Below are 21,493 nucleotides of genomic sequence, written 5' to 3'. Positions count from 1 at the left end.
GAAACTTCGACGGCAGTATCCAGAGACCATCTCAAGAAATGCCCTGATAAATTGAGGAACAGAGAAACCGATCCAGGAACATCTCCACCTATGGAAGAGAATATGATACACACTGTTCTTGGAGATTTTCCCCAGTCTTGGACTCAAGTACATCAGGCCATCGTGATACCTGTCTTAACATTTCCCCAGCTGAAAATACCAGAAAAAAATGTGATTCCAGACCATCCTGAACCAGAAGAGACTTTGCACCAACAGGTTCAAGCAGCAAATGTCACCCCAGCAGTGGAACCAGAAAATCCACCCTCTGCTATTGGTGAATCTGTCAGACCTATGGTGAGTCTAAGAAGATGCAGTCTCTTGCCCAATTTACCCACACAATGCAGGCCTACAGATAGCACACACACCAGTGGGTCCACTACAGTAACAGCAGACATGTTAGATCAGGAACTGCGCAGGTCTACTCGTAGTACCAAAGGTCAAATCCCAGCTCATTACAGGGATTAACAATGTCAATAATTGCTGTTACATGTTTGAATTGTTTGCTTATCTTTGTTACAGGTTTTAAAAATGGACATTGCGGTAATGGACAATGCTTACCCAAAGGGTAGAGCCTTTCTTTGCTTCATCTGATCAAAGTCAATACCGGATGAACCTTTATAGACTTGTGGTTGCAACGTTCAAGTATCCTTACCTCCCATAAAGGGAAGCATCAGTTATATTAATTTGTTTCACAGCATTTCAAAAATTTGTATGTCTTTTGCTAACTTGTAAACTGTTGTTTTCTTTTCCCAGTCCGGGAGTACTGGATTTAATGGGGGGGGGGGGAGTGCGGCGCCCTAGGGTCCTGATCGTCACAGTGGTATTGCTTTCCTCTCAAGAAGAGTGATGCTATGTTTGGAGGCAATGAAGGAGAAACCTTTGTCAGGTAACACAATGCATGCAACATGTTCACACTCCAGACCAGAAGGGGGAGCTCTAAGCCTGTTTAACGTGAACTCCCCTATAAGAACATCCTGATCTGGAGGGAAAGAGTTGAGTTCCTGTCAGGAAGACAGAGGGAAAGGAAGCAGTGGAGCCCTGTGGCCTGAAGCGCTGTAGCTCCTAGGAAACAGACGGATAGAAAGCAGAACATATTGCAGCAAGCGTGAAGGAAGTCAGATTAAAGGAGAGGATACCAGAAGGGGACCAGCTCTGCACAGGCTGCCTCCTTCTGAGGCTCAGAAATCCGGCAGCAGGAATACCGAGGGAGTAAGGATCACTACGCTTTACTTCAGAGACCGTCAGGACAGCTATTTCCACATTACCTGTCCGACCTATACCCAGGAGGCACGGTGGCAACTCTCAGAGGCTGGGGCATGCTTGAGTCCCTGTAAAACGTCTCAAGCCACCAGTCATACAGGTTTTGTCCTATCCAACCACGGGGGACAGAGAGAGAGGCATTACATCTGTGAGGACCTTATATGACACTAATGTAGTAAGGGACTACACCATTACAGCACAAGGGAAGGCTATTGATTTCCAGCTGGATAAGGGGACTCTGGATTTGCCTCCAAAACGGCCGGACTCTGCCTGCCCTGTGATCTGGTGTCCTGGACTGTGGCTGCTGAAGTCTTCAGTAAAGATAAAGAGACTGCAACCTTGTGTCCTTGTTCTTCTTTGCGCCTCTCACCATACCACCAACTACACACCGGGAAGCCCTGGGGATATACTTCACCTATGGAAAGGTATACCATCTAGCTGCCATAACATCACCCCAGTGGACCCCTTAAAGCAGCGTCGGTCACCGAGACTGAATACCACAGGTGGCGTCACGAACACAAACTCTATCCTTTTAAAGACGTCCCAGGGCCACTGAGTGGGTCAGCCACCATGACATCCCCCTGTGAACCGAAGGACCCGGTACCGAGTACCCCACGGCCCCATGGGGGCGCTCCATATATAAGGCAAAATTAAACCCGCCTTAGGCTGCATGCCCATGATCAGTATTATTAGCGTTCTGGACGCAGAGAATTTTTGCTGCATCCAAAACGCTGTACAGTACAAGAGCAGTGGATTGGATTACGGTAATAGAAATCCCATGCCCACTGTGCTTCTTTATTACTCTGCATAAACTCACCTACAGTTCGGGTTTCTGAGCAGCAACATATCAATTTCTCTTGCAGCAACACTCAGTCTGCTGGATGAATTTCTTCATTGACTTGCATTAGATGCAGTTAAAAAAAAACACATGTGTTTTAAGTGCGCTTACGAAGGTATTTTTAGCCTGGTTTTAATAAATAAACAATTTTCAAAAATGATGTAGGGTACCCTATATTTTTTACATCACCAAGGTAAGGCAGACAGCTGCGGGCTTATATTATCAGGCTAAGGCGGTCCATGGCTATTGGGCCTGTTACAAGCCTAAAAAATTCAAGCCCACAGCCTCCTCAGAATTGACACATCACACTAGATGCACCAATTCTGGCATTTTGCCTGGCTCTTCTTGATGCCCTGGTGTAGTGGCAGTCTGAGTGGTTGTTGGGGTTGATGACAGCTGTAATTTGTGAATAGCAGAAATGTTACTGCTATTCAAAGATGCTGGAGACAGATTTGGGAAATGTGGACTACATCCAAGACGGGCAGATGCCAGGTGGGCTGGAGGTATTGAACTGCAAAGTTTAATAAGCAAATTGCCTCCTTATTGGTGGCGCTATGGAGTACAAGCCCTCTTCCTCTCTGAAGACGCAATTTGCATATTAAATTTCCCATAGGAGTATTGCACAGCCAGGGGCAGTATGTCACTCTCCACAAGGAACAAACGTTACCCAATGTGGCTGAACCAAAACAATTCTGCAAAGATGAGTGGGCCAAAACTCCTCCAGAACGTTGTAAAAGACTCATTGCCAGTTATCGCAAATGCTTGATTGCAGTTGTTGCTGCTAAGAGTGGCCCAACCAGTTATTAGGTTTAGGGGCAATCACTTTTTCACACAGGGCCCGGTAGGTTTGGATTTCTTTTTACCTTAATAATAAAGACCTTCATTTAAAAACTGTATTTTGTGTTTATGTGTGTTATCTTAGACTAATATTTAAATTTGTTTGGTGTTCTGAAACATTTAAGTATGACAAACATGCAAAAGAATAGGAAATCAGGAAGGAGCAAACACTTTTTCACACAACTGTACACTGCACATTACCCCTTCTTCTGTCCTGTGTGCTGGGTATAATTCTTAGTATTTGTATTATTCTCTATATATACACTGCACAGTATCACTTCTCCTGTCCTGTTGTCGGATAGGCTGCATTGCACTTTGAGAAGGTCATTATTGGTTTATTATTTAATACATTCCTTTGGAAGTTATCCCCCATCTTCTGGATATGGGATGACTTACTATTCTCTACAGGTATGACTGCTGGAACCCCCATAATTCCAAGAAAGGTATCTTTGAAAAGCACCATGTAAATGCAGCTGTGGTCGATGATACGCACTCCCGTGCCATTCACGGGAGTGAATGTTCTTCAAAAAACTATTTTAACCCCTTAATCCCGTATGACGTACTATCCCGTCAAGGTGACCTGGGACTTAATTCCCAGTGACGGGATAGTAAGTCATACTGTTTAATGCGACATCGCGACTTAAGTCGCGGTGATCGCATTAAATTTCTGGCGCCATCTTACCTGCAGGATGATGGCGTCAGCATCCCAGGGCCTGGCTCTGCCCCCCAGGCCTCACGATCGCTGTGATTGGCTGTTCAATTCTGAACAGCCAATCACAGCGTTTCTCATTGTTTCAGCCAATCGGAGCGGCTGAAACAATGAAGTCCCAGGCTAGGATCGAGTACCGATGTACTCGATCCTAGGGCCGGTGCCTGGCAACACCAGGCACCGGCAAAAGACCCCCGGATTGGCGCGATTGCCGATCGAATCGATCGCGCCAATCGCAGGGCACAGCGGCGGTATTACCGCGCTGTGCCCTGCTGTACCCGACCCTCCCCGGCTCTCCCCTGCTGCAGCGGCCTGGATCGGTGCTTCAATCGCATCGATCGCAGGCCAGAGACTAGTGCAGGCCCAGCAGGGCCTGCAGGAGGTGATTGGCGCGATCGATGCTATCGACGATCGCGCCAATCACAGGGCACAGCGGCGGTCACGTTGTGACCGCTGTGTGCCCTGCTGGTGACCTGGCTGCGACCTGCCTGGGATCGGAGGGATCCTAGGCAGTTGCCATGGTCACCAGGGCCTGCAGGGATTGGTGGGATCGATGTTATCATTCGATCCCACCAATGACAGCTCACAGCAGCGGTGTGACCGCTCTGTGACCTGTCTGTCACCTGCAGGTGACCTGTCTGACCACTCTGCAGGGGTCCTCACTCTAGCTGAGGACTCCTGCAGAGCGGTCACACAGCCAGATTTTGTCTTGCTGGGCCTTGTGGTGCTACAGAAGCCTGTAACACCACAATCCCCTGCGTTCGAAAACAGCGAAAGAAAGAAGAAAGAAAAAACGAAGAAAGAAAACCGAAGAAAGAAGAGAGACTACAAACGTAAGTGTTAACAGCCCCTACCCGATCACTCTTCACCCCCCCATCCCCCCTTCCCCCCATCCCCCTTCCCCCCTTCCCCCTCTTTTTTAACCCCCTCCGTCCCTCTTTGCGCCACCTCCGTGCGCACGTTCAGCAGCCGCCGAGCATTGATTGGTGACGCAGTTCACCGATCAACACTCGTGCTCGCTTTTTTTTCATCAGCCCCCTTTGCCCAATTTCGTACACCCATCCCGCAGCCGCCAAACTTTGATAAGTGACGCAGTTCACTTATCAGAGCTTGTGCCTGCCGTTTTCCTTTTTTTTTTCACAACACCTGTGCGCACACCCAGCAGCCGCTGAACTTTGATAAGTGACGCGGTTCACTTATCAAAGTTCTCGTGCCTGCCGTTTTCTTTTTTTTTTCCCATCTCCGTGCGCTCACCCAGCCGCCGCGTCTAACCCGCGCCTTTCTTTTTTTTTTTCCCCATCTCCGTGCGCTAACCCAGCCGCCGCGTCTAACCCGTGCCTTCCTTTTCTTTTCTTTTTTTTTCCCCATCTCCGTGCGCTAACCCAGCCGCCGCGTCTAACCCGTGCCTTCCTTTTCTTTTTTTTTTTTCCCCATTTCCGTGCGCTCACCCAGCCGCCGCATCTAACCCGCACCTTTCTTTTTTTTCCCTATCTCCGTGCGCTAACCCAGCCGCCGCGTCTAACCCGTGCCTTCCTTTTCTTTTTTTTTTCCCCATTTCCGTGCGTTCACCCAGCCGCCTCGTCTAACCCGTGCCTTTCTTTTTTTCTTTTCCCTATCTCCGTGCGCTAACCCAGCCGCCGCGTCTAACCCGTGCCTTCCTTTTCTTTTTTTTTTTTTTCCCATTTCCGTGCGCTCACCCAGCCGCCGCGTCTAACCCGCACCTTTCTTTTTTTTTTTCCCCATCTCCGTGAGCTAACCCAGCCGCCGCGTCTAACCCGTGCCTTCCTTTTTTTTTTCCCCATTTCCGTGCGCTCACCCAGCCGCCGCGTCTAACCCGCACCTCTTTTTTTTTTTCCCCATCTCCGTGCGCTAACCCAGCCGCCGCGTCTAACCCGTGCCTTCCTTTTCTTTTTTTTTTCCCCATTTCCGTGCGTTCACCCAGCCGCCGCATCAAACCCGCACCTTTCTTTTTTTTTTTCCCTATCTCCGTGCGCTAACCCAGCCGCCGCGTCTAACCCGTGCCTTCCTTTTCTTTTCTTTTTTTTCCCCATTTCCGTGCGCTCACCCAGCCGCCGCATCTAACCCGCACCTTTCTTTTTTTTTTTCCCTATCTACGTGCGCTAACCCAGCCGCCGCGTCTAACCCGTGCCTTCCTTTTCTTTTTTTTTCCCCCATTTCCGTGCGTTCACCCAGCCGCCGCGTCTAACCCGTGCCTTTCTTTTTTTTTTTTCCCTATCTCCATGCGCTAACCCAGCCGCCGCGTCTAACCCGTGCCTTCCTTTTCTTTTCTTTTTTTTCCCCATTTCCGTGCGCTCACCCAGCCGCCGCGTCTAACCCGCGCCTTTCTTTTTTTTTAACATCTCCATGCGCTAACCCAGCCGCCGTGTCTAACCCGTGCCTTCCTTTTTTTTTTCCCCATTTCCATGCGCTGACCCAGCCGCCGCGTCTAACCCGCACCTTTCTTTTTTTTTTTTTACCATCTCCGTGCGCTAACCCAGCCGCCGCGTCTAACCCGTGCCTTCCTTTTCTTTTTTTTTTCACATCTCCGTTCACACACCCAGCAGTGGCCGAACTTTGATAAGTGACGCTGTTCACTTATCAGAGCTCTCGTGCCTGCCGGTTTTTTTTTCACATCCCGTTCGCACACACAGCAGCCACTGAACTTTGATAAGTGACGCAATTCACTTATCAGAGCTCTCGTGCCTGCCATTTTTTTTCACATCCCGTTCGCACACCCAGCAGCCGCTGAACTTTGATAAGTGACGCGGTTCACTTATCAGAGCTCTCGTGCCTGCCGTTTTTTTTTTTTCACATCCTGTTCGCACACCCAGCAGCCGCTGAACTTTGATAAGTGACGCGGTTCACTTATCAGAGCTAGGGCCTGCTGTTTTATACTTTTCTTTCACAGGTATTTTTTTTCCCTATTTGCTTTTTTTTCCTTTAGCTTTTTCTTTTCAGAGTAGTTTGCACCAAGCACTATCCCCCCACACTTACACATAGTTACCAATAAAGTACACCCAAGCACTACACTTACAAAAAAAATGTCCCGCTCGTCCCGTTCGTCCCAACAGCGCTATTCAGCGGAGGAGGCATATTCTTTCCTTGCCTCCGACACTGATAGCGAGGGAGAGGATCCCACTTTTCTTTATTTTTCTGATTCTTCCTCATCCTCTTCCCACTCCTCATCTTCCTCCTCCGGCCCTGCGGAACCGCCACGCAGACGCCGCAGGACAGAAGATGAGGCAAGGCCCATCATTGATGAAGATGAATATGAAGCACCCACCATTGCTGAAGACGAACCAGCGCACCCCACTGCGGACCCCATATGGACCACGCCACCTGAAAATTACGAGCCACTGATTCCTGATTTTGTGGCAGAATCAGGAATCAAGTTTGACACCACCGGCCTCACAGAACTAGACTTTTTCAAAGTCTTTTTCTCTGAGGCTTTCGTTAACCTATTGGTGGAGCAAACTAATCTGTATGCTCGGCAATTTTTGGACCAAAACTCTGGTTCATCATATTCTAACTGGTCTCCTGTAGACGCAGTTGAAATGATGCAGTTTTGGGGCCTGGTCCTTCACATGGGGATCCTAAAGAAGCCTGAACTTCGGCAATACTGGAGTAAAGATATTTTATATAACACTCCAGTATTCCGAACGGTCATGACCCGGAAGCGTTTTGAGGCCATCCATAAGTTCCTGCATTACAAAGATAATGCACGGTGTCCCGCACGAAATGACCCCAACTTTGACCGTCTGTTCAAAGTTCGGCCGGTCATCGAACACTTCAACAAAAAGTTTGCTGAAGTGTACGTGCCTCAAAGGGACATCTCCGTGGATGAGTCCTTAATTCATTTTAAGGGGCGGCTCAAATTCCGTCAATACCTGCCCAGCAAAAGGGCCACGTACGGAATCAAACTCTACAAGCTGTGTGAGAGTACCTCAGGGTACACCCACAGCTTTAGAGTTTACGAAGGGAAGGACACCAGGATTGAACCGCCTGCGTGTCCTTCTATCCTGGGAGTGAGTGGGAAAATTGTGTGGGATTTGGTGCACCCACTGCTGGATAAAGGTTATCACCTCTATACCGATAACTTTTACACTAGCATCCCACTCTACAAATCTCTCTCTGCGCGAGGTACCGCAGCCTGCGGTACTGTCCGCAAAAATCAGAGAGGCCTCCCGAAGACGCTACTTGGGCAGACTCTCAGAAAAGGTGATAGCAAAGCCCTATGTAGCGACCACCTGCTAGTGGTCAAGTACAAGGACAAAAGGGATGTCCTTCTACTGACCACCATACACGGTGATGGCAGCGCCCTCAGCACTGTAAGGGGTACCTCTACAGAGGTCAGCAAACAGACCTGTGTACTGGGGTACAACAAAAACATGGGGGGCGTTGATCTCTCTGATCAACTCCTCCAACCGTACAGTGCTTTGAGAAAGGCCAGGGTGTGGTACAAAAAGCTGTCCGCGCACATTGTACAAATGGCAATGCTCAACGCCTTCCTGCTGTCACGATGTGCACACAACACCGATACGTCATACCTTCATTTCCAGGAGGTAGTGATTAAGGCCCTGATGTTTGGCACGAGGGAAGGAGCGGGCCCCAGTACTTCTGGAACTGAAGGTACACGTAACGTACCAGGTCTGCATTTTCCGGGGGTGGTCCCGCCAACTGGAAGAAAAGGTAAGCCGCAAAAGAGGTGCCGAGTGTGCTACAAAAGAGGAATATGGATGGACACCATCTATCAATGCGACACCTGCCCCAAAAATCCTGGCCTGTGTATGAAGGATTGCTTAAAATTGTACCACACCTCCATGCACTATTAATTTACAGGAAACAGATTTATTCCAAAGGAGGCACATCCACATACACTCACCGGCCACTTTATTAGGTACACCATGCTAGTAACGGGTTGGACCCCCTTTTGCCTTCCGAACTGCCTCAATTCTTCGTGGCATAGATTCAACAAGGTGCTGGAAGCATTCCTCAGAGATTTTGGTCCATATTGACATGATGGCATCACACAGTTGCCGCAGATTTGTCGGCTGCACATCCCAAAGATGCTCCATACAAGGCAGGATGGATCCATGCTTTCATGTTGTTTACGCCAAATTCTGACCCTACCATCCGAATGTCGCAGCAGAAATCGAGACTCATCAGACCAAGCAACGTTTTTCCAATCTTCTACTGTCCAATTTCGATGAGCTTGTACAAATTGTAGCCTCAGTTTCCTGTTCTTAGCTGAAAGGAGTGGTACCCGGTGTGGTCTTCTGCTGCTGTAGCCCATCTGCCTCAAAGTTCGACGCACTGTGCGTTCAGAGATTCTCTTAGGCCTACCTTGGTTGTAACGGGTGGCGATTTGAGTCACTGTTGCCTTTCTATCAGCTCGAACCAGTCTGCCCATTCTCCTCTGACCTCTGGCATCAACAAGGCATTTCCGCCCACAGAACTGCCGCTCACTGGATTTTTTTTCTTTTTCGGACCATTCTCTGTAAACCCTAGAGATGGTTGTGCGTGAAAATCCCAGTAGATCAGCAGTTTCTGAAATACTCAGACCAGCCCTTCTGGCACCAACAACCATTGTCATGAATCCCAATGGCTAGGGATAGCAAGGGACAAGCAAAGTAATACAAAATATCGGACGAGCTCTAGGGTGATGGAACCTGGGCTGACCGCTGCCCTACGCCTGACAAACGCAACTAGAGATAGCCAGGGAGCGTGCCTACGTTGGTTCTAGACGCCACGCACCAGCCTAAGAGCTAACTAGTACTGCAGAGAAAATAAAGACCTCACTTGCCTCCAGAGGAATGAACCCCAAAAGGTATAGTTGCCCCCCACATGTATTGACGGTGAAATGAGAGGAAGGCACACACATAGAGATGATATATATAGGTTCAGCAAATTGAGGCCCGCTGTAAACTAGAAAGCAGAACGATACAAAAGGGGTCTGAGCGGTCAGCAAAAAACCCTAATCAAAAAAACCATCCTGAGATTACAAGAACCCATGTGCCAACTCATGGCACATGGGGAGAACCTCAGTCCACTAGAGCTACCAGCTAGCATAGAGACATAATAAGCAAGCTGGACAAAAAAACCAACAACTGAAAATCAGCACTTAGCTTATCCTGAAAGATCTGGGAGCAGGTAGGCAGGAACCAAACAGAGCACATCTGAATACATTGATAGCCGGCAAGGGAATGACAGAAAGGCCAGGTAAAATAGGAAACACCCAGCCTCTGATGGACAGGTGGAAACCAAAGGCCGCAACCCACCAAAGTCACCCAGTACCAGCAGTAACCACCAGAGGGAGCCCACAAACAGAATCCACAACAGTACCCCCCCCTTGAGGAGGGGTCACCGAACCCTCACGAGAACCCCCAGGGCGATCAGGGTGAGCTCTATGGAAGGCGCGGACCAAATCAGTCGCATGAACATCGGAGGCGACCACCCAGGAATTATCCTCCTGACCATAACCCTTCCACTTAACCAAATACTGGAGTTTGCGTCTGGAAACACGAGAATCCAAGATCTTCTCAACAACATACTCCAATTCTCCCTCCACCAGCACCGGAGCAGGAGGCTCAACCGAAGGAACAACGGGCACCTCATACCTCCGCAACAACGACCGATGGAACACATTATGAATAGCAAACGATGCTGGGAGATCCAAACGAAAAGATACAGGGTTAAGAATCTCCGAGATCCTATAAGGACCGATGAACCGAGGCTTGAACTTAGGAGAAGAGACCTTCATAGGGACAAAACGAGAAGACAACCACACCAAATCCCCAACAAGAAGTCGGGGACCCACGCGGCGACGGCGATTAGCAAACTGCTGAGTCTTCTCCTGAGATAACTTCAAATTGTCCACCACCTGGTTCCAAATCTGATGCAGCCTGTCCACCACCACATCCACTCCAGGACAATCCGAAGACTCCACCTGACCAGAGGAAAAACGAGGATGAAACCCCGAATTACAAAAAAAAGGAGAGACCAACGTGACAGAACTAGCCCGATTATTAAGAGCAAATTCGGCCAGTGGCAAAAAAGCAACCCAGTCATCTTGATCAGCAGAAACAAAACACCTCAAATAAGTTTCCAAGGTCTGATTAGTTCGCTCCGTCTGGCCATTCGTCTGAGGATGGAATGCAGACGAGAAAGACAAATCAATGCCCATCTTGGCACAAAACGTCCGCTAAAATCTAGACACAAACTGGGATCCCCTGTCAGAAACGATATTCTCCGGAATCCCATGCAAACGAACCACGTTCTGAAAAAATAAAGGGACCAACTCAGAGGAGGAAGGCAACTTAGGCAAGGGCACCAAATGAACCATCTTAGAAAAGCGGTCACACACAACCCAGATAACGGACATTTTCTGTGATACCGGGAGATCAGAAATAAAATCCATGGAAATGTGCGTCCAAGGCCTCTTCGGGATGGGCAAGGATAACAACAACCCACTGGCCCGAGAACAGCAAGGCTTAGCTCGAGCACACACTTCACAAGACTGCACAAAGGTACGCACATCCCTAGACAAGGAAGGCCACCAAAAAGACCTGGCCACCAAGTCTCTAGTACCAAATATTCCAGGATGACCAGCCAACACAGAAGAATGGACCTCGGAGATGACTCTACTGGTCCAATCATCCGGAACAAACAGTCTTTCTGGTGGACAACGATCCGGTTTATCCACCTGAAACTCCTGCAATGCACGTCGCAAGTCTGGGGATACGGCGGACAATATTACCCCATCCCTAAGGATACCAGTAGGCCCAGAGTCTCCAGGAGAGTCAGGCACAAAACTCCTGGAAAGAGCATCTGCCTTCACATTCTTTGAACCTGGCAGGTATGAAACCACGAAATTGAAACGAGAAAAAAACAACGACCAACGAGCCTGTCTAGGATTCAAACGCCTGGCAGACTCAAGGTAAATGAGATTCTTGTGATCAGTCAAGACCACCACACGATGTTTAGCACCCTCAAGCCAATGACGCCACTCCTCAAATGCCCACTTCATGGCCAAAAGCTCCCGATTACCCACATCATAATTGCGCTCGGCGGGCGAGAATTTTCTAGAGAAGAATGCACATGGCTTCATCACCGAGCCATTAGAACTTCTCTGTGACAAAACCGCCCCCGCTCCAATCTCGGAAGCATCAACCTCAACCTGAAAAGGAAGTGAAACATCTGGTTGACACAACACAGGAGCAGAAGAAAACCGGCGCTAAAGTTCCTGAAAGGCCTCCACGGCCGCAGGAGACCAATCAGCAACATCAGCACCCTTTTTAGTCAAATCAGTCAAAGGTTTAACAATACTGGAAAAATTAGCAATGAACCGACGATAAAAATTAGCAAACCCCAAGAACTTCTGAAGGCTCTTAACAGATGTAGGTTGTGTCCAGTCACAAATCGCCTGAACCTTGACGGGATCCATCTCAATAGTAGAAGGAGAAAAAATGTACCCCAAAAAAGAAATCTTCTGGACTCTGAAGAGACACTTTGAGCCCTTCACAAACAGAGAATTGGCCCGCAGAACCTGAAACACCTTCCTGACCTGTAGAACATGAGACTCCCAGTCATCAGAAAACACCAAAATATCATCCAAATACACAATCATAAACTTATCCAGATATTCACGGAAAATATTGTGCATAAAGGACTGAAAGACTGACGGAGCATTGGAGAGTCCAAAAGGCATTACCAAATACTCAAAATGGCCCTCAGGCGTATTAAAGGCGGTTTTCCACTCATCACCCTGTTTTATCCGCACCAGATTATACGCACCGCGAAGATCTATCTTAGTGAACCACCTAGCCCCCTTAATGCGAGCAAACAAATCAGTCAATAATGGCAATGGATACTGATACTTGACTGTAATCTTATTCAGAAGGCGATAATCTATACAAGGCCTCAGGGAACCATCTTTTTTTGCCACGAAAAAAAAACCTGCTCCCAGAGGGGATGAAGATGGACGAATATGTCCCTTTTCCAAGGACTCCTTAATATAATTCCGCATAGCAGTATGCTCTGGCAGTGACAGATTAAATAAACGACCCTTAGGGAACTTACTGCCAGGAATCAATTCTATAGCACAGTCACAATCTCTATGCGGAGGGAGCGAATTGAGCTTAGGCTCCTCAAAAACATCCCTATAGTCAGACAAAAACGCAGGGATCTCAGAAGGAGTAGATGAAGCGATTGAAATCGGAGGTGCATAATCATGAACCCCCTGACATCCCCAGCTTAACACAGACATTGTTTTCCAGTCCAGGACAGGATTATGAGTTTGTAACCATGGCAGACCAAGCACTAGTACATCATGTAAATTATACAGTACAAGGAAGCGAATCACCTCCTGATGAACGGGAGTCATGCGCATGGTCACTTGTGTCCAATACTGCGGTTTATTCATAGCCAATGGTGTAGAGTCAATTCCCTTCAGAGGAATAGGAACTTCCAGAGGTTCCAGACTAAAACCGCAGCGTTTAGCAAATGACCAATCCATAAGACTCAGGGCAGCGCCCGAATCCACATAGGCATCGACGGAAATGGAAGACAGTGAAAAAATCAGAGTCACAGACAAAATGAACTTAGGCTGCAGAGTACCAATGGCAAAAGATTTATCAACCCTTTTTGTGCGTTTAGAGCATGCTGATATAACATGAGCTGAATCACCACAATAAAAACACAATCCATTTTTCCGCCTATAATTTTGCCGTTCACTTCTGGACTGAATTCTATCACATTGCATAGTCTCAGGTGCCTGTTCAAAAGACACCGCCAACTGGTGCACGGGTTTGCGCTCCCGTAAACGCCGATCAATCTGAATGGCCATAGCCATCGACTCATTCAGACCTGTAGGCGTAGGGAACCCCACCATAATATCCTTAATGGCCTCGGAAAGACCATTTCTGAAGTTTGCAGCCAGGGCGCACTCATTCCACTGAGTAAGCACCGACCATTTCCGAAATTTTTGACAATATATTTCCGCTTCATCATACCCCTGAGAGAGGGCTAATAAAGCCTTTTCAGCCTGAATCTCCAGGTTGGGTTCCTCATAGAGCAATCCCAATGCCAGAAAAAACGCATCCACATTGAGCAATGCAGGATCCCCTGGTGCCAATGCAAATGCCCAATTCTGAGGGTCGCCTCGCAGGAAAGATATTACAATCTTGACCTGTTGAGCAGAGTCTCCAGAGGAGCGAGATTTTAAAGAAAGAAACAATTTACAATTGTTCCTGAAATTCAGGAAGGTAGATCTATCTCCAGAAAAGAACTCTGGAATAGGAATTCTAGGTTCAGACATGGGAGTGTGAACAACAAAATCCTGTATGTTTTGAACTTTTGCCGCGAGATTACTCAGGCTGGAAGCCAAACTCTGGACATCCATGTTAAACAGCTAATATCAGAGCCATTCAAGGGTTAAGAGGAGGTAAGAAGCAGCTAGACAGCAATTAAGGGCTAGGCAGCAAAACTCTGAAGGAAAAAAAAAAAAAAATTTCCCTTAAACACTTCTTTTTCTCCTGCTTCAGCCCAAACAATTAACACTTTGTGGGCCGGCTATACTGTCATGAATCCCAATGGCTAGGGATAGCAAGGGACAAGCAAAGTAATACAAAATATCGGACGAGCTCTAGGGTGATGGAACCTGGGCTGACCGCTGCCCTACGCCTGACAAACGCAACTAGAGATAGCCAGGGAGCGTGCCTACGTTGGTTCTAGACGCCACGCACCAGCCTAAGAGCTAACTAGTACTGCAGAGAAAATAAAGACCTCACTTGCCTCCAGAGGAATGAACCCCAAAAGGTATAGTTGCCCCCCACATGTATTGACAGTGAAATGAGAGGAAGGCACACACATAGAGATGATATATATAGGTTCAGCAAATTGAGGCCCGCTGTAAACTAGAAAGCAGAACGATACAAAAGGGGTCTGAGCGGTCAGCAAAAAACCCTAATCAAAAAAACCATCCTGAGATTACAAGAACCCATGTGCCAACTCATGGCACATGGGGAGAACCTCAGTCCACTAGAGCTACCAGCTAGCATAGAGACATAATAAGCAAGCTGGACAAAAAAACCAACAACTGAAAATCAGCACTTAGCTTATCCTGAAAGATCTGGGAGCAGGTAGGCAGGAACCAAACAGAGCACATCTGAATACATTGATAGCCGGCAAGGGAATGACAGAAAGGCCAGGTAAAATAGGAAACACCCAGCCTCTGATGGACAGGTGGAAACCAAAGGCCGCAACCCACCAAAGTCACCCAGTACCAGCAGTAACCACCAGAGGGAGCCCACAAACAGAATCCACAACAAACCATGCCACGTTCAAAGGCGCTCAAATCACCTTTCTTCCCCATACTGATGCTCGGTTTGAACTGCAGGAGATTGTCTTGACCATGTCTACATGCCTAAATGCACTGAGTTGCCGCCATGTGATTGGCTGATTAGAAATTAAGTGTTAACAAGAAGTTGGACAGGTGTACCTAATAAAGTGGCCGGTGAGTGTAAGTTCCTTGGGGACCTACTTTCCAAAATGTTGTCACTTGTGGGTTTTTTTCCTGTTTAGGCACATCAGGGGCTCTGTAAACGGAACATGACGCCCGCAGACGATTCCATCAAAGTCTGCATTCCAAAACTTCAGTACTTCCCTTTCGAGCCCCAATGTGTGCCCAAACAGTTTTTTCCCACATGTGGGGTACCACCGTACTCAGGACAAATTGGACAACAACTTTTGTGGTCCAATTTCTCCTTTTACCCTTGGGAAATTAAAAAATTGGGGACTAAAAGATCATTTTTGTGGGCAAAAAATAGGATTTTTTATTTTCACACCCGGGCGTTATAAACTTTAGTGAAACACTTGGGGGTTCAACGTTCTCACCACACATCTAGACAAGTTCCTTAGGGGGTCTAGTTTCGAAATTGGGGTCACTTGTGGGGGGTTTCCACTGTTTAGGCACATCAGGGGCTCATCAAATGGAACGTGACAGCCGCAGACGATTCCATCAAAGCCTGCATTCCAAAACGTCACTACTTCCCTTCCGAGCCCTGATGTGTGCCCAAACAGTAGTTTTCTCCCACATATGGGGTACCAGCCTACTCAGGACAAATTGGACAACAACTTTTGTGGTCCAATTTCTCCTGTTACCCTTGTGAAAATAAAAAATTGGGGACTAAACAATCATGTTTGTGGAAAAAATACGTTTTTTTATTTTCACGCACGGGTGGTATAAACTTCTGTGAAGCACGTGGGGGATAAAATTGCTCACCACACATCTAGATAAGTTCCTTAGGGGGTCTAGTTTCCAAAATGGGGTCACTTGTGGGGGGTTTCCACTGTTTAGGCACATCAGGGGCTCACCAAACGCGACATGGCGTCCAATCTCAATTTCAGCTAATTTTAGCTTGAAAAAGTCTTATGGCGCTCCTTCCCTTCTGAGCCCTGCCATGCGCCTAAACAGTGGTTCCCCCCCCACATATGGAGTATTGGCGTACTCAGGACAAATTGGACTACAACTTTTGTGGTCCAATTTCTTCAGTTACCCTTGTGAAAATAAAAAATTGGGGACTAAACGATCATGTTTGTGGAAAAAATACATTTTTTTATTTTCACGCACGGGCGGTATAAACTTCTGTGAAGCACTTGGGTGATAAAAGTGCTCACCACACATCTAGATAAGTTCCTTAGGGGGTCTAGTTTCCAAAATTGGGTCACTTGTGGCTGGTTTCCACTGTTTAGGCACATCAGGGGCTCACCAAACGCGACATGGCGTCCAATCTCAATTCCAGCTAATTTTAGCTTGAAAAAGTCTTATGGCGCTCCTTCCCTTCTGAGCCCTGCCATGCACCTAAACAGTGGTTCCCCCCAACATAAGGGGTATTGGCGTACTCAGGACAAATTGGACTACAACTCTTGCAGTCCAATTTCTCCTGTTACCTTTGGGAAAATAAAAAATTGTTGCTAAAATATCGTTTTCATGACTAAAAAGTTAAATTTTCATTTTTTCCTTTAACATTGCTTTAGCTCTCATGAAGCACCAGAAGGGTTAATAAACTTCTTGAATGTGGTTTTGATCAGCTTCAGGGGTGCAGTTTTCAGAATGGTGTCACTTTTGGGTATTTTTTGCTATATAGACCCCTAAATGTGACTTCAAATGTGAGGTGGTCCCTAAAAAAAATGGTTTTGTAAATTTTGTTGTAAAAATGAGAAATTGCTGGTCAACTTTTAACCGTTATAACTCCCTAACAAAAAAAAAATTTGTTTCCAAAATTGTGCTGATGTAAAGTAGACATGTGGGAAATGTTACTTATTAAGTATTTTGCGTGGCATATCTCTGTGATTTAAGGGCATAAAATTCAAAGTTGGAAAATTGCGAAATTTTCAAAATTTTCGCCAAATTTCCATTTTTTTCACAAATAAACGCAGGTAATATCAAAGAAATGTTACCACTATCATGAAGTACAACATGTCACGAGAAAACAATGTCAGAATCACCAAGATCCCTTGAAGTGTTCCAGAGTTATAACCTCATAAAGGGACAGTGGTCAGAATTGTAAAAATTGGCCCGGTCATTAACGTGCAAACCACCCCCGGGGCTTAAGGGGTTAAGACAATGGTGAAGCGTATGACAACGCAAAAGCAAAATTCACTGATCTGAGCTGATGGGTTGTAAAGTATGTGGACTGGTGAGGTTTGAGTGCCAGGGCTGCTTTTTGGTCCCAGTCCAGCCCTGTGTGGCAAAATTTTGGATGATAAATTGGTGAATGAGGGACTGTCTATTGTTTTTATTTCTGTCTTTTTTTGTCTTTCAGGTTTTTTTTCTGGACTAGTTTGGATTCATTGGATTACTTCAGACCTGCATGTATTTCTTTTTTCAATAAACTGGTGAACGGGGGATAGTGTATATTTATAGATATATTATTGAGTAAAATGTAAATTGTTCTTTTATTCTATAAACTACTGACAACATGTCTCCGAAGTTCCAAGCAATAAATTTCATATTTATTTTCTGAAAATGAGAAATGGTCAAAATAACAAAAAAATGCATTGATTGCAGAGCTCAAATAATGCAAAAAAACAAGTTCATAATCATTTAGAAACAACAATTCTAATGTTTTAACTCAGGAAGAGTTCAGAAATCAATATTTTGTGGAATAACCATGATTTTTAATCACAGCTTTCATGCGTCTTGGCATGCTTTCCACCAGTCTTTCACACTGCTTTTGGGTGACCTTATGCCACTCCTGGTACAAAAATTTAAGCAGTTCTTTGCTTGATGGCTTGTGACTATCCATCTTCCTCTTGATTATATTCCAGAGGTTTTCAATGGGGTTCAGGTCTGGAGATTGGGCTGGCCATGACAGGGATTTGATGTGGTGGTCCTTCATCCACCCCTTGATTGACTTAGCTGTGTGGCATGGCGCATTGTCCTGCTGGAAAAAACAGTCCTCAGAGTTGGGAAACATTGCCTGAACAGAAGGAATCAACTGTTTTCCAGGATAACTGTAGCATTCCTGCCAGAATCACTGCATGGCTTTCCATCTCCCCTCTTACTCACCACTCCGGGCCATGCTGTGAGTTCTGTTCTCTGCCGGCTCCATGCTCTGGGCTTCATGTCCTTGCTTGCTGCATACTTTCTGGCTGTATGCTTAGGGCGGTGACCCCGGGACTTCCTGTTTCTTATAGTGACTGTGTGCACCTTCCTAAGGTGTCCCCAACCAATTGCCAAGAGGCCTCAGGTACTTAAGGCTTCCCCACCCCTAGGGGGATGCCTGAGCAACATACCTTCTCAGTTAGTGTCTTGCTGCTGAGTTGCCAGGTCCTGTCTTGCTGTGTCTCTCATTTCAGCTACCCAGGGGGGCTTTGTACCCTGGCCTGTACCTGTGTCCTGTATCTCTTATTTCAGTCACCCAGGGGAACATTGTACCCTGGCCTGTACCTGTGTCCTGTGTCTCTTGTTTCAGCCACCCAGGGGGGCTTCGTACCCTGGTCTGAATCCTTGTTTATATGCCTTGTCCCATACCTGACCATGTCCCGTCTGTAGCCTTTTCTATCCTGCTGTGTTTCCTTGTGTTAACCCTTTCTGCTCTTTGCTCGGCATCCTGTGGCCCTGCTCCTTGCTCCGCAACCTGCATCTCTGCTCTTTGCTCCGCAACCTGTGGCTCTGCTCTTTGCTCCGCAACCTGCAGCCCTGCTCTTTGCTCCGCTACCTGCGGCTCTGCTCTTTGCTCCACAACCTGCAGCTCTGCTCTGCTCTCTGCTCCGCAACCTGCAGCTCTGCTCTGCTCACTGCTCCGCAACCTGTGGCTCTGCTCTGCCCTATGATCCACACTCTGCGACTTTGCTCTGCTCTCTGCTCTGCACTCTGCAGCTTTGCTCTGCTCTAATTCCGCATCCTGTGGTTCTGCTCTGCTCCCGCTCCACTCTCTGCGGTTCCTGCCCCTTTAGTCTGAACTGGTACCTACCTGTTCCTACTCGTTCAACCTATAAGAGCCATAGAGTACAAAAGTCCCAATATATAAAAAATAACAATTTTTATTTCACAAGATTAAAGTAGCAATAATAAACATTAAATCACAGAAAAGGCATAGGACAGGTGGCGCACGGTGAAAAAAAGAAACCATTGTGCGGTTCCACACATTAAAAGTATCAGGCACGGGGCAGATCAAAACACATTTCTAATATTAAATATAAAACATCAGCATAAAACTGTAAACATGGGTCTCCTTGTGCAAGTAATAAATGTGCTAATGAAGTGTGCATATAACAAAGAGATATTCGCCCAATCAAATAATTATATAGAGTGTCCGCTTTTGTTCTGGTCGAACTACAATCAGTATGAAACTTGGTGTCATACATGTTCTTTTGGTTTGGTTGATATTCACTGTTCCTACTTGTACCTGACTATGTTCCTGTCCTACCCAAACCAGTTCCAGTCCCACCAGCCATGCCCGCCTACCTGCCTAGAGTGCCAGCCGTGCTCGCCTGCCTGCCTAGAGAGCCAGCCATGCCCGCCTGCCTGCCAGAGTGACAGCTGTGCCCGCCAGAGTACCAGTCGTGCCCATCCGTACTTGTTCACACCTGTCACTAGTGTTTCCTCCCTCAGTGGGATCAGCTGCCACAGCCAGACACCGCCCTGGAGTGGTACCTGGCAGCTACCTGCCGCACAAGCCTGACCTCACCATCAGAGGCTCCAGTGAACACCAAGGTAGCTGCTTAATCACGCCTCTTCCAGGGTAGTCTGGTTTGTGGCACAGTGGGGCCACAATCCCCTCGCCCGCACCACCCAGTCAGTGCGCAAGCGTGACAATAACCTTGTATGCAGCTTGATTACTAAGTCCTTCGCAAAGAACAACCTGTCCAATTCCAGCCTTGCTGAAGCATCCCCACATCACCACTGATCCTCCATCCTGGGTGCAAGACACTGTGGCTTGTATGCATCTCCAGGTCTCCGTCTAACCATTAGATGACCAGGTGTTGGGCAAAGCTGAAAATTAGACTCATCAGAGAAGATTACCTTACTCCAGTCCTTTATGGTCCAATCCTTATGGTCTTTGGCAAACTTCAGCCTGGCTCTCCTTTGCTTCTCAATGATGAAAGGCTTTTTTCTAGCTTTACATGACTTGAGTTCTGCCTCTAGGAGCCTGTTACAAACTGTTCTTGCTGTGCACTTCACCCCAGCTGCCATTTGCCATTCCTTTTGTAGGTCACTTGATGTTATCTTGCGGTTGCTGAGTGACATTCGAATAAGATGTCGGTCATCCCAGTCAGTGGAGAATCGTATTGCTCCTCTGCTGGTCTGTAGCTTTGTTGTCCCTAATGTCTGCTGCTTGACCTTGTAACGGACTGCTGCCTTAGAAATTTTAAGGATGGAGGCAACATAATGCTCACTGTGGCCCTCTGCTAGTAAAGCCGGAATTGAGCCCTTCTTTTCCTCACTCAAGACTTTTTTTTTCATCTCCTTTGGCATGGTTAAAAGCCCCTGACAGCCCCGCACAGACCCCTGACAGCCCCGCACAGACCCCCGACAGCCCCGCACAGACCCCCGGACCCCCGACAGCCCCACACAGACCCCCGACAGCCCCACACAGACCCCCAGCAGCCCCGCACAGACCCCAGACAGCCCAGCACAGACCCCCGGCAGCCCCACACAGACCCCCAGCAGCCCCACACAGACCCCCGACAGCCCCGCACAGACCCCTAACAGCCCCACACAGACCCCCAGCAGCCCTGCACAGACCCCCAGCAGCCCCTCACAGACCTCCGACAGCCCCGCAGATGCACCAGCAGACCCACTGACAGCCCGCAGACCCCGCCCGCACACACATACACACACACAGTCACTGCCCACACTCCACCCACACACACTCCCTCCTCCCGATCTGCAGCGTTTCAGCTGAACGCAGATCTTTTTTACATCTGCGGTTTTGCTGCGGATGTGCCCGACTCAAGTCAATGGGTGAAGACACGCTGCAGATCCGCACAAAGAATTGACATGCTGCGGAAAAAACAACACTGCGTTTCCTCGCGTTTTTTTCCGCAGCATGTGCACAGCGGATTTGGTTTTCCATAGGCTTACATGCTACTGTAAATGCATGGAAAACAGCTGCAGATCCGCAGCATCAAAAACGCTGTGGATCCGTGGGAAAAACCGCAACGTGTGCACATACCCTCAGAGTGTTCCTGTACACTTGCACTATACCTTACATACTATATACAGGGCTTCTGTGTATATTGTCACTGGTGAGTCACTGTATTACCTGTACATGATATACTAAATACAGAGATCCTGTGTATAA

This window comes from Ranitomeya variabilis, chromosome 1 (genome assembly GCF_051348905.1).
Source record: "Ranitomeya variabilis isolate aRanVar5 chromosome 1, aRanVar5.hap1, whole genome shotgun sequence".
NCBI classification, from domain to species: domain Eukaryota; kingdom Metazoa; phylum Chordata; class Amphibia; order Anura; family Dendrobatidae; genus Ranitomeya; species Ranitomeya variabilis.
The sequence above is the reverse complement of the archived record's forward strand: the minus strand, read 5'-3'. Positions refer to the sequence as shown.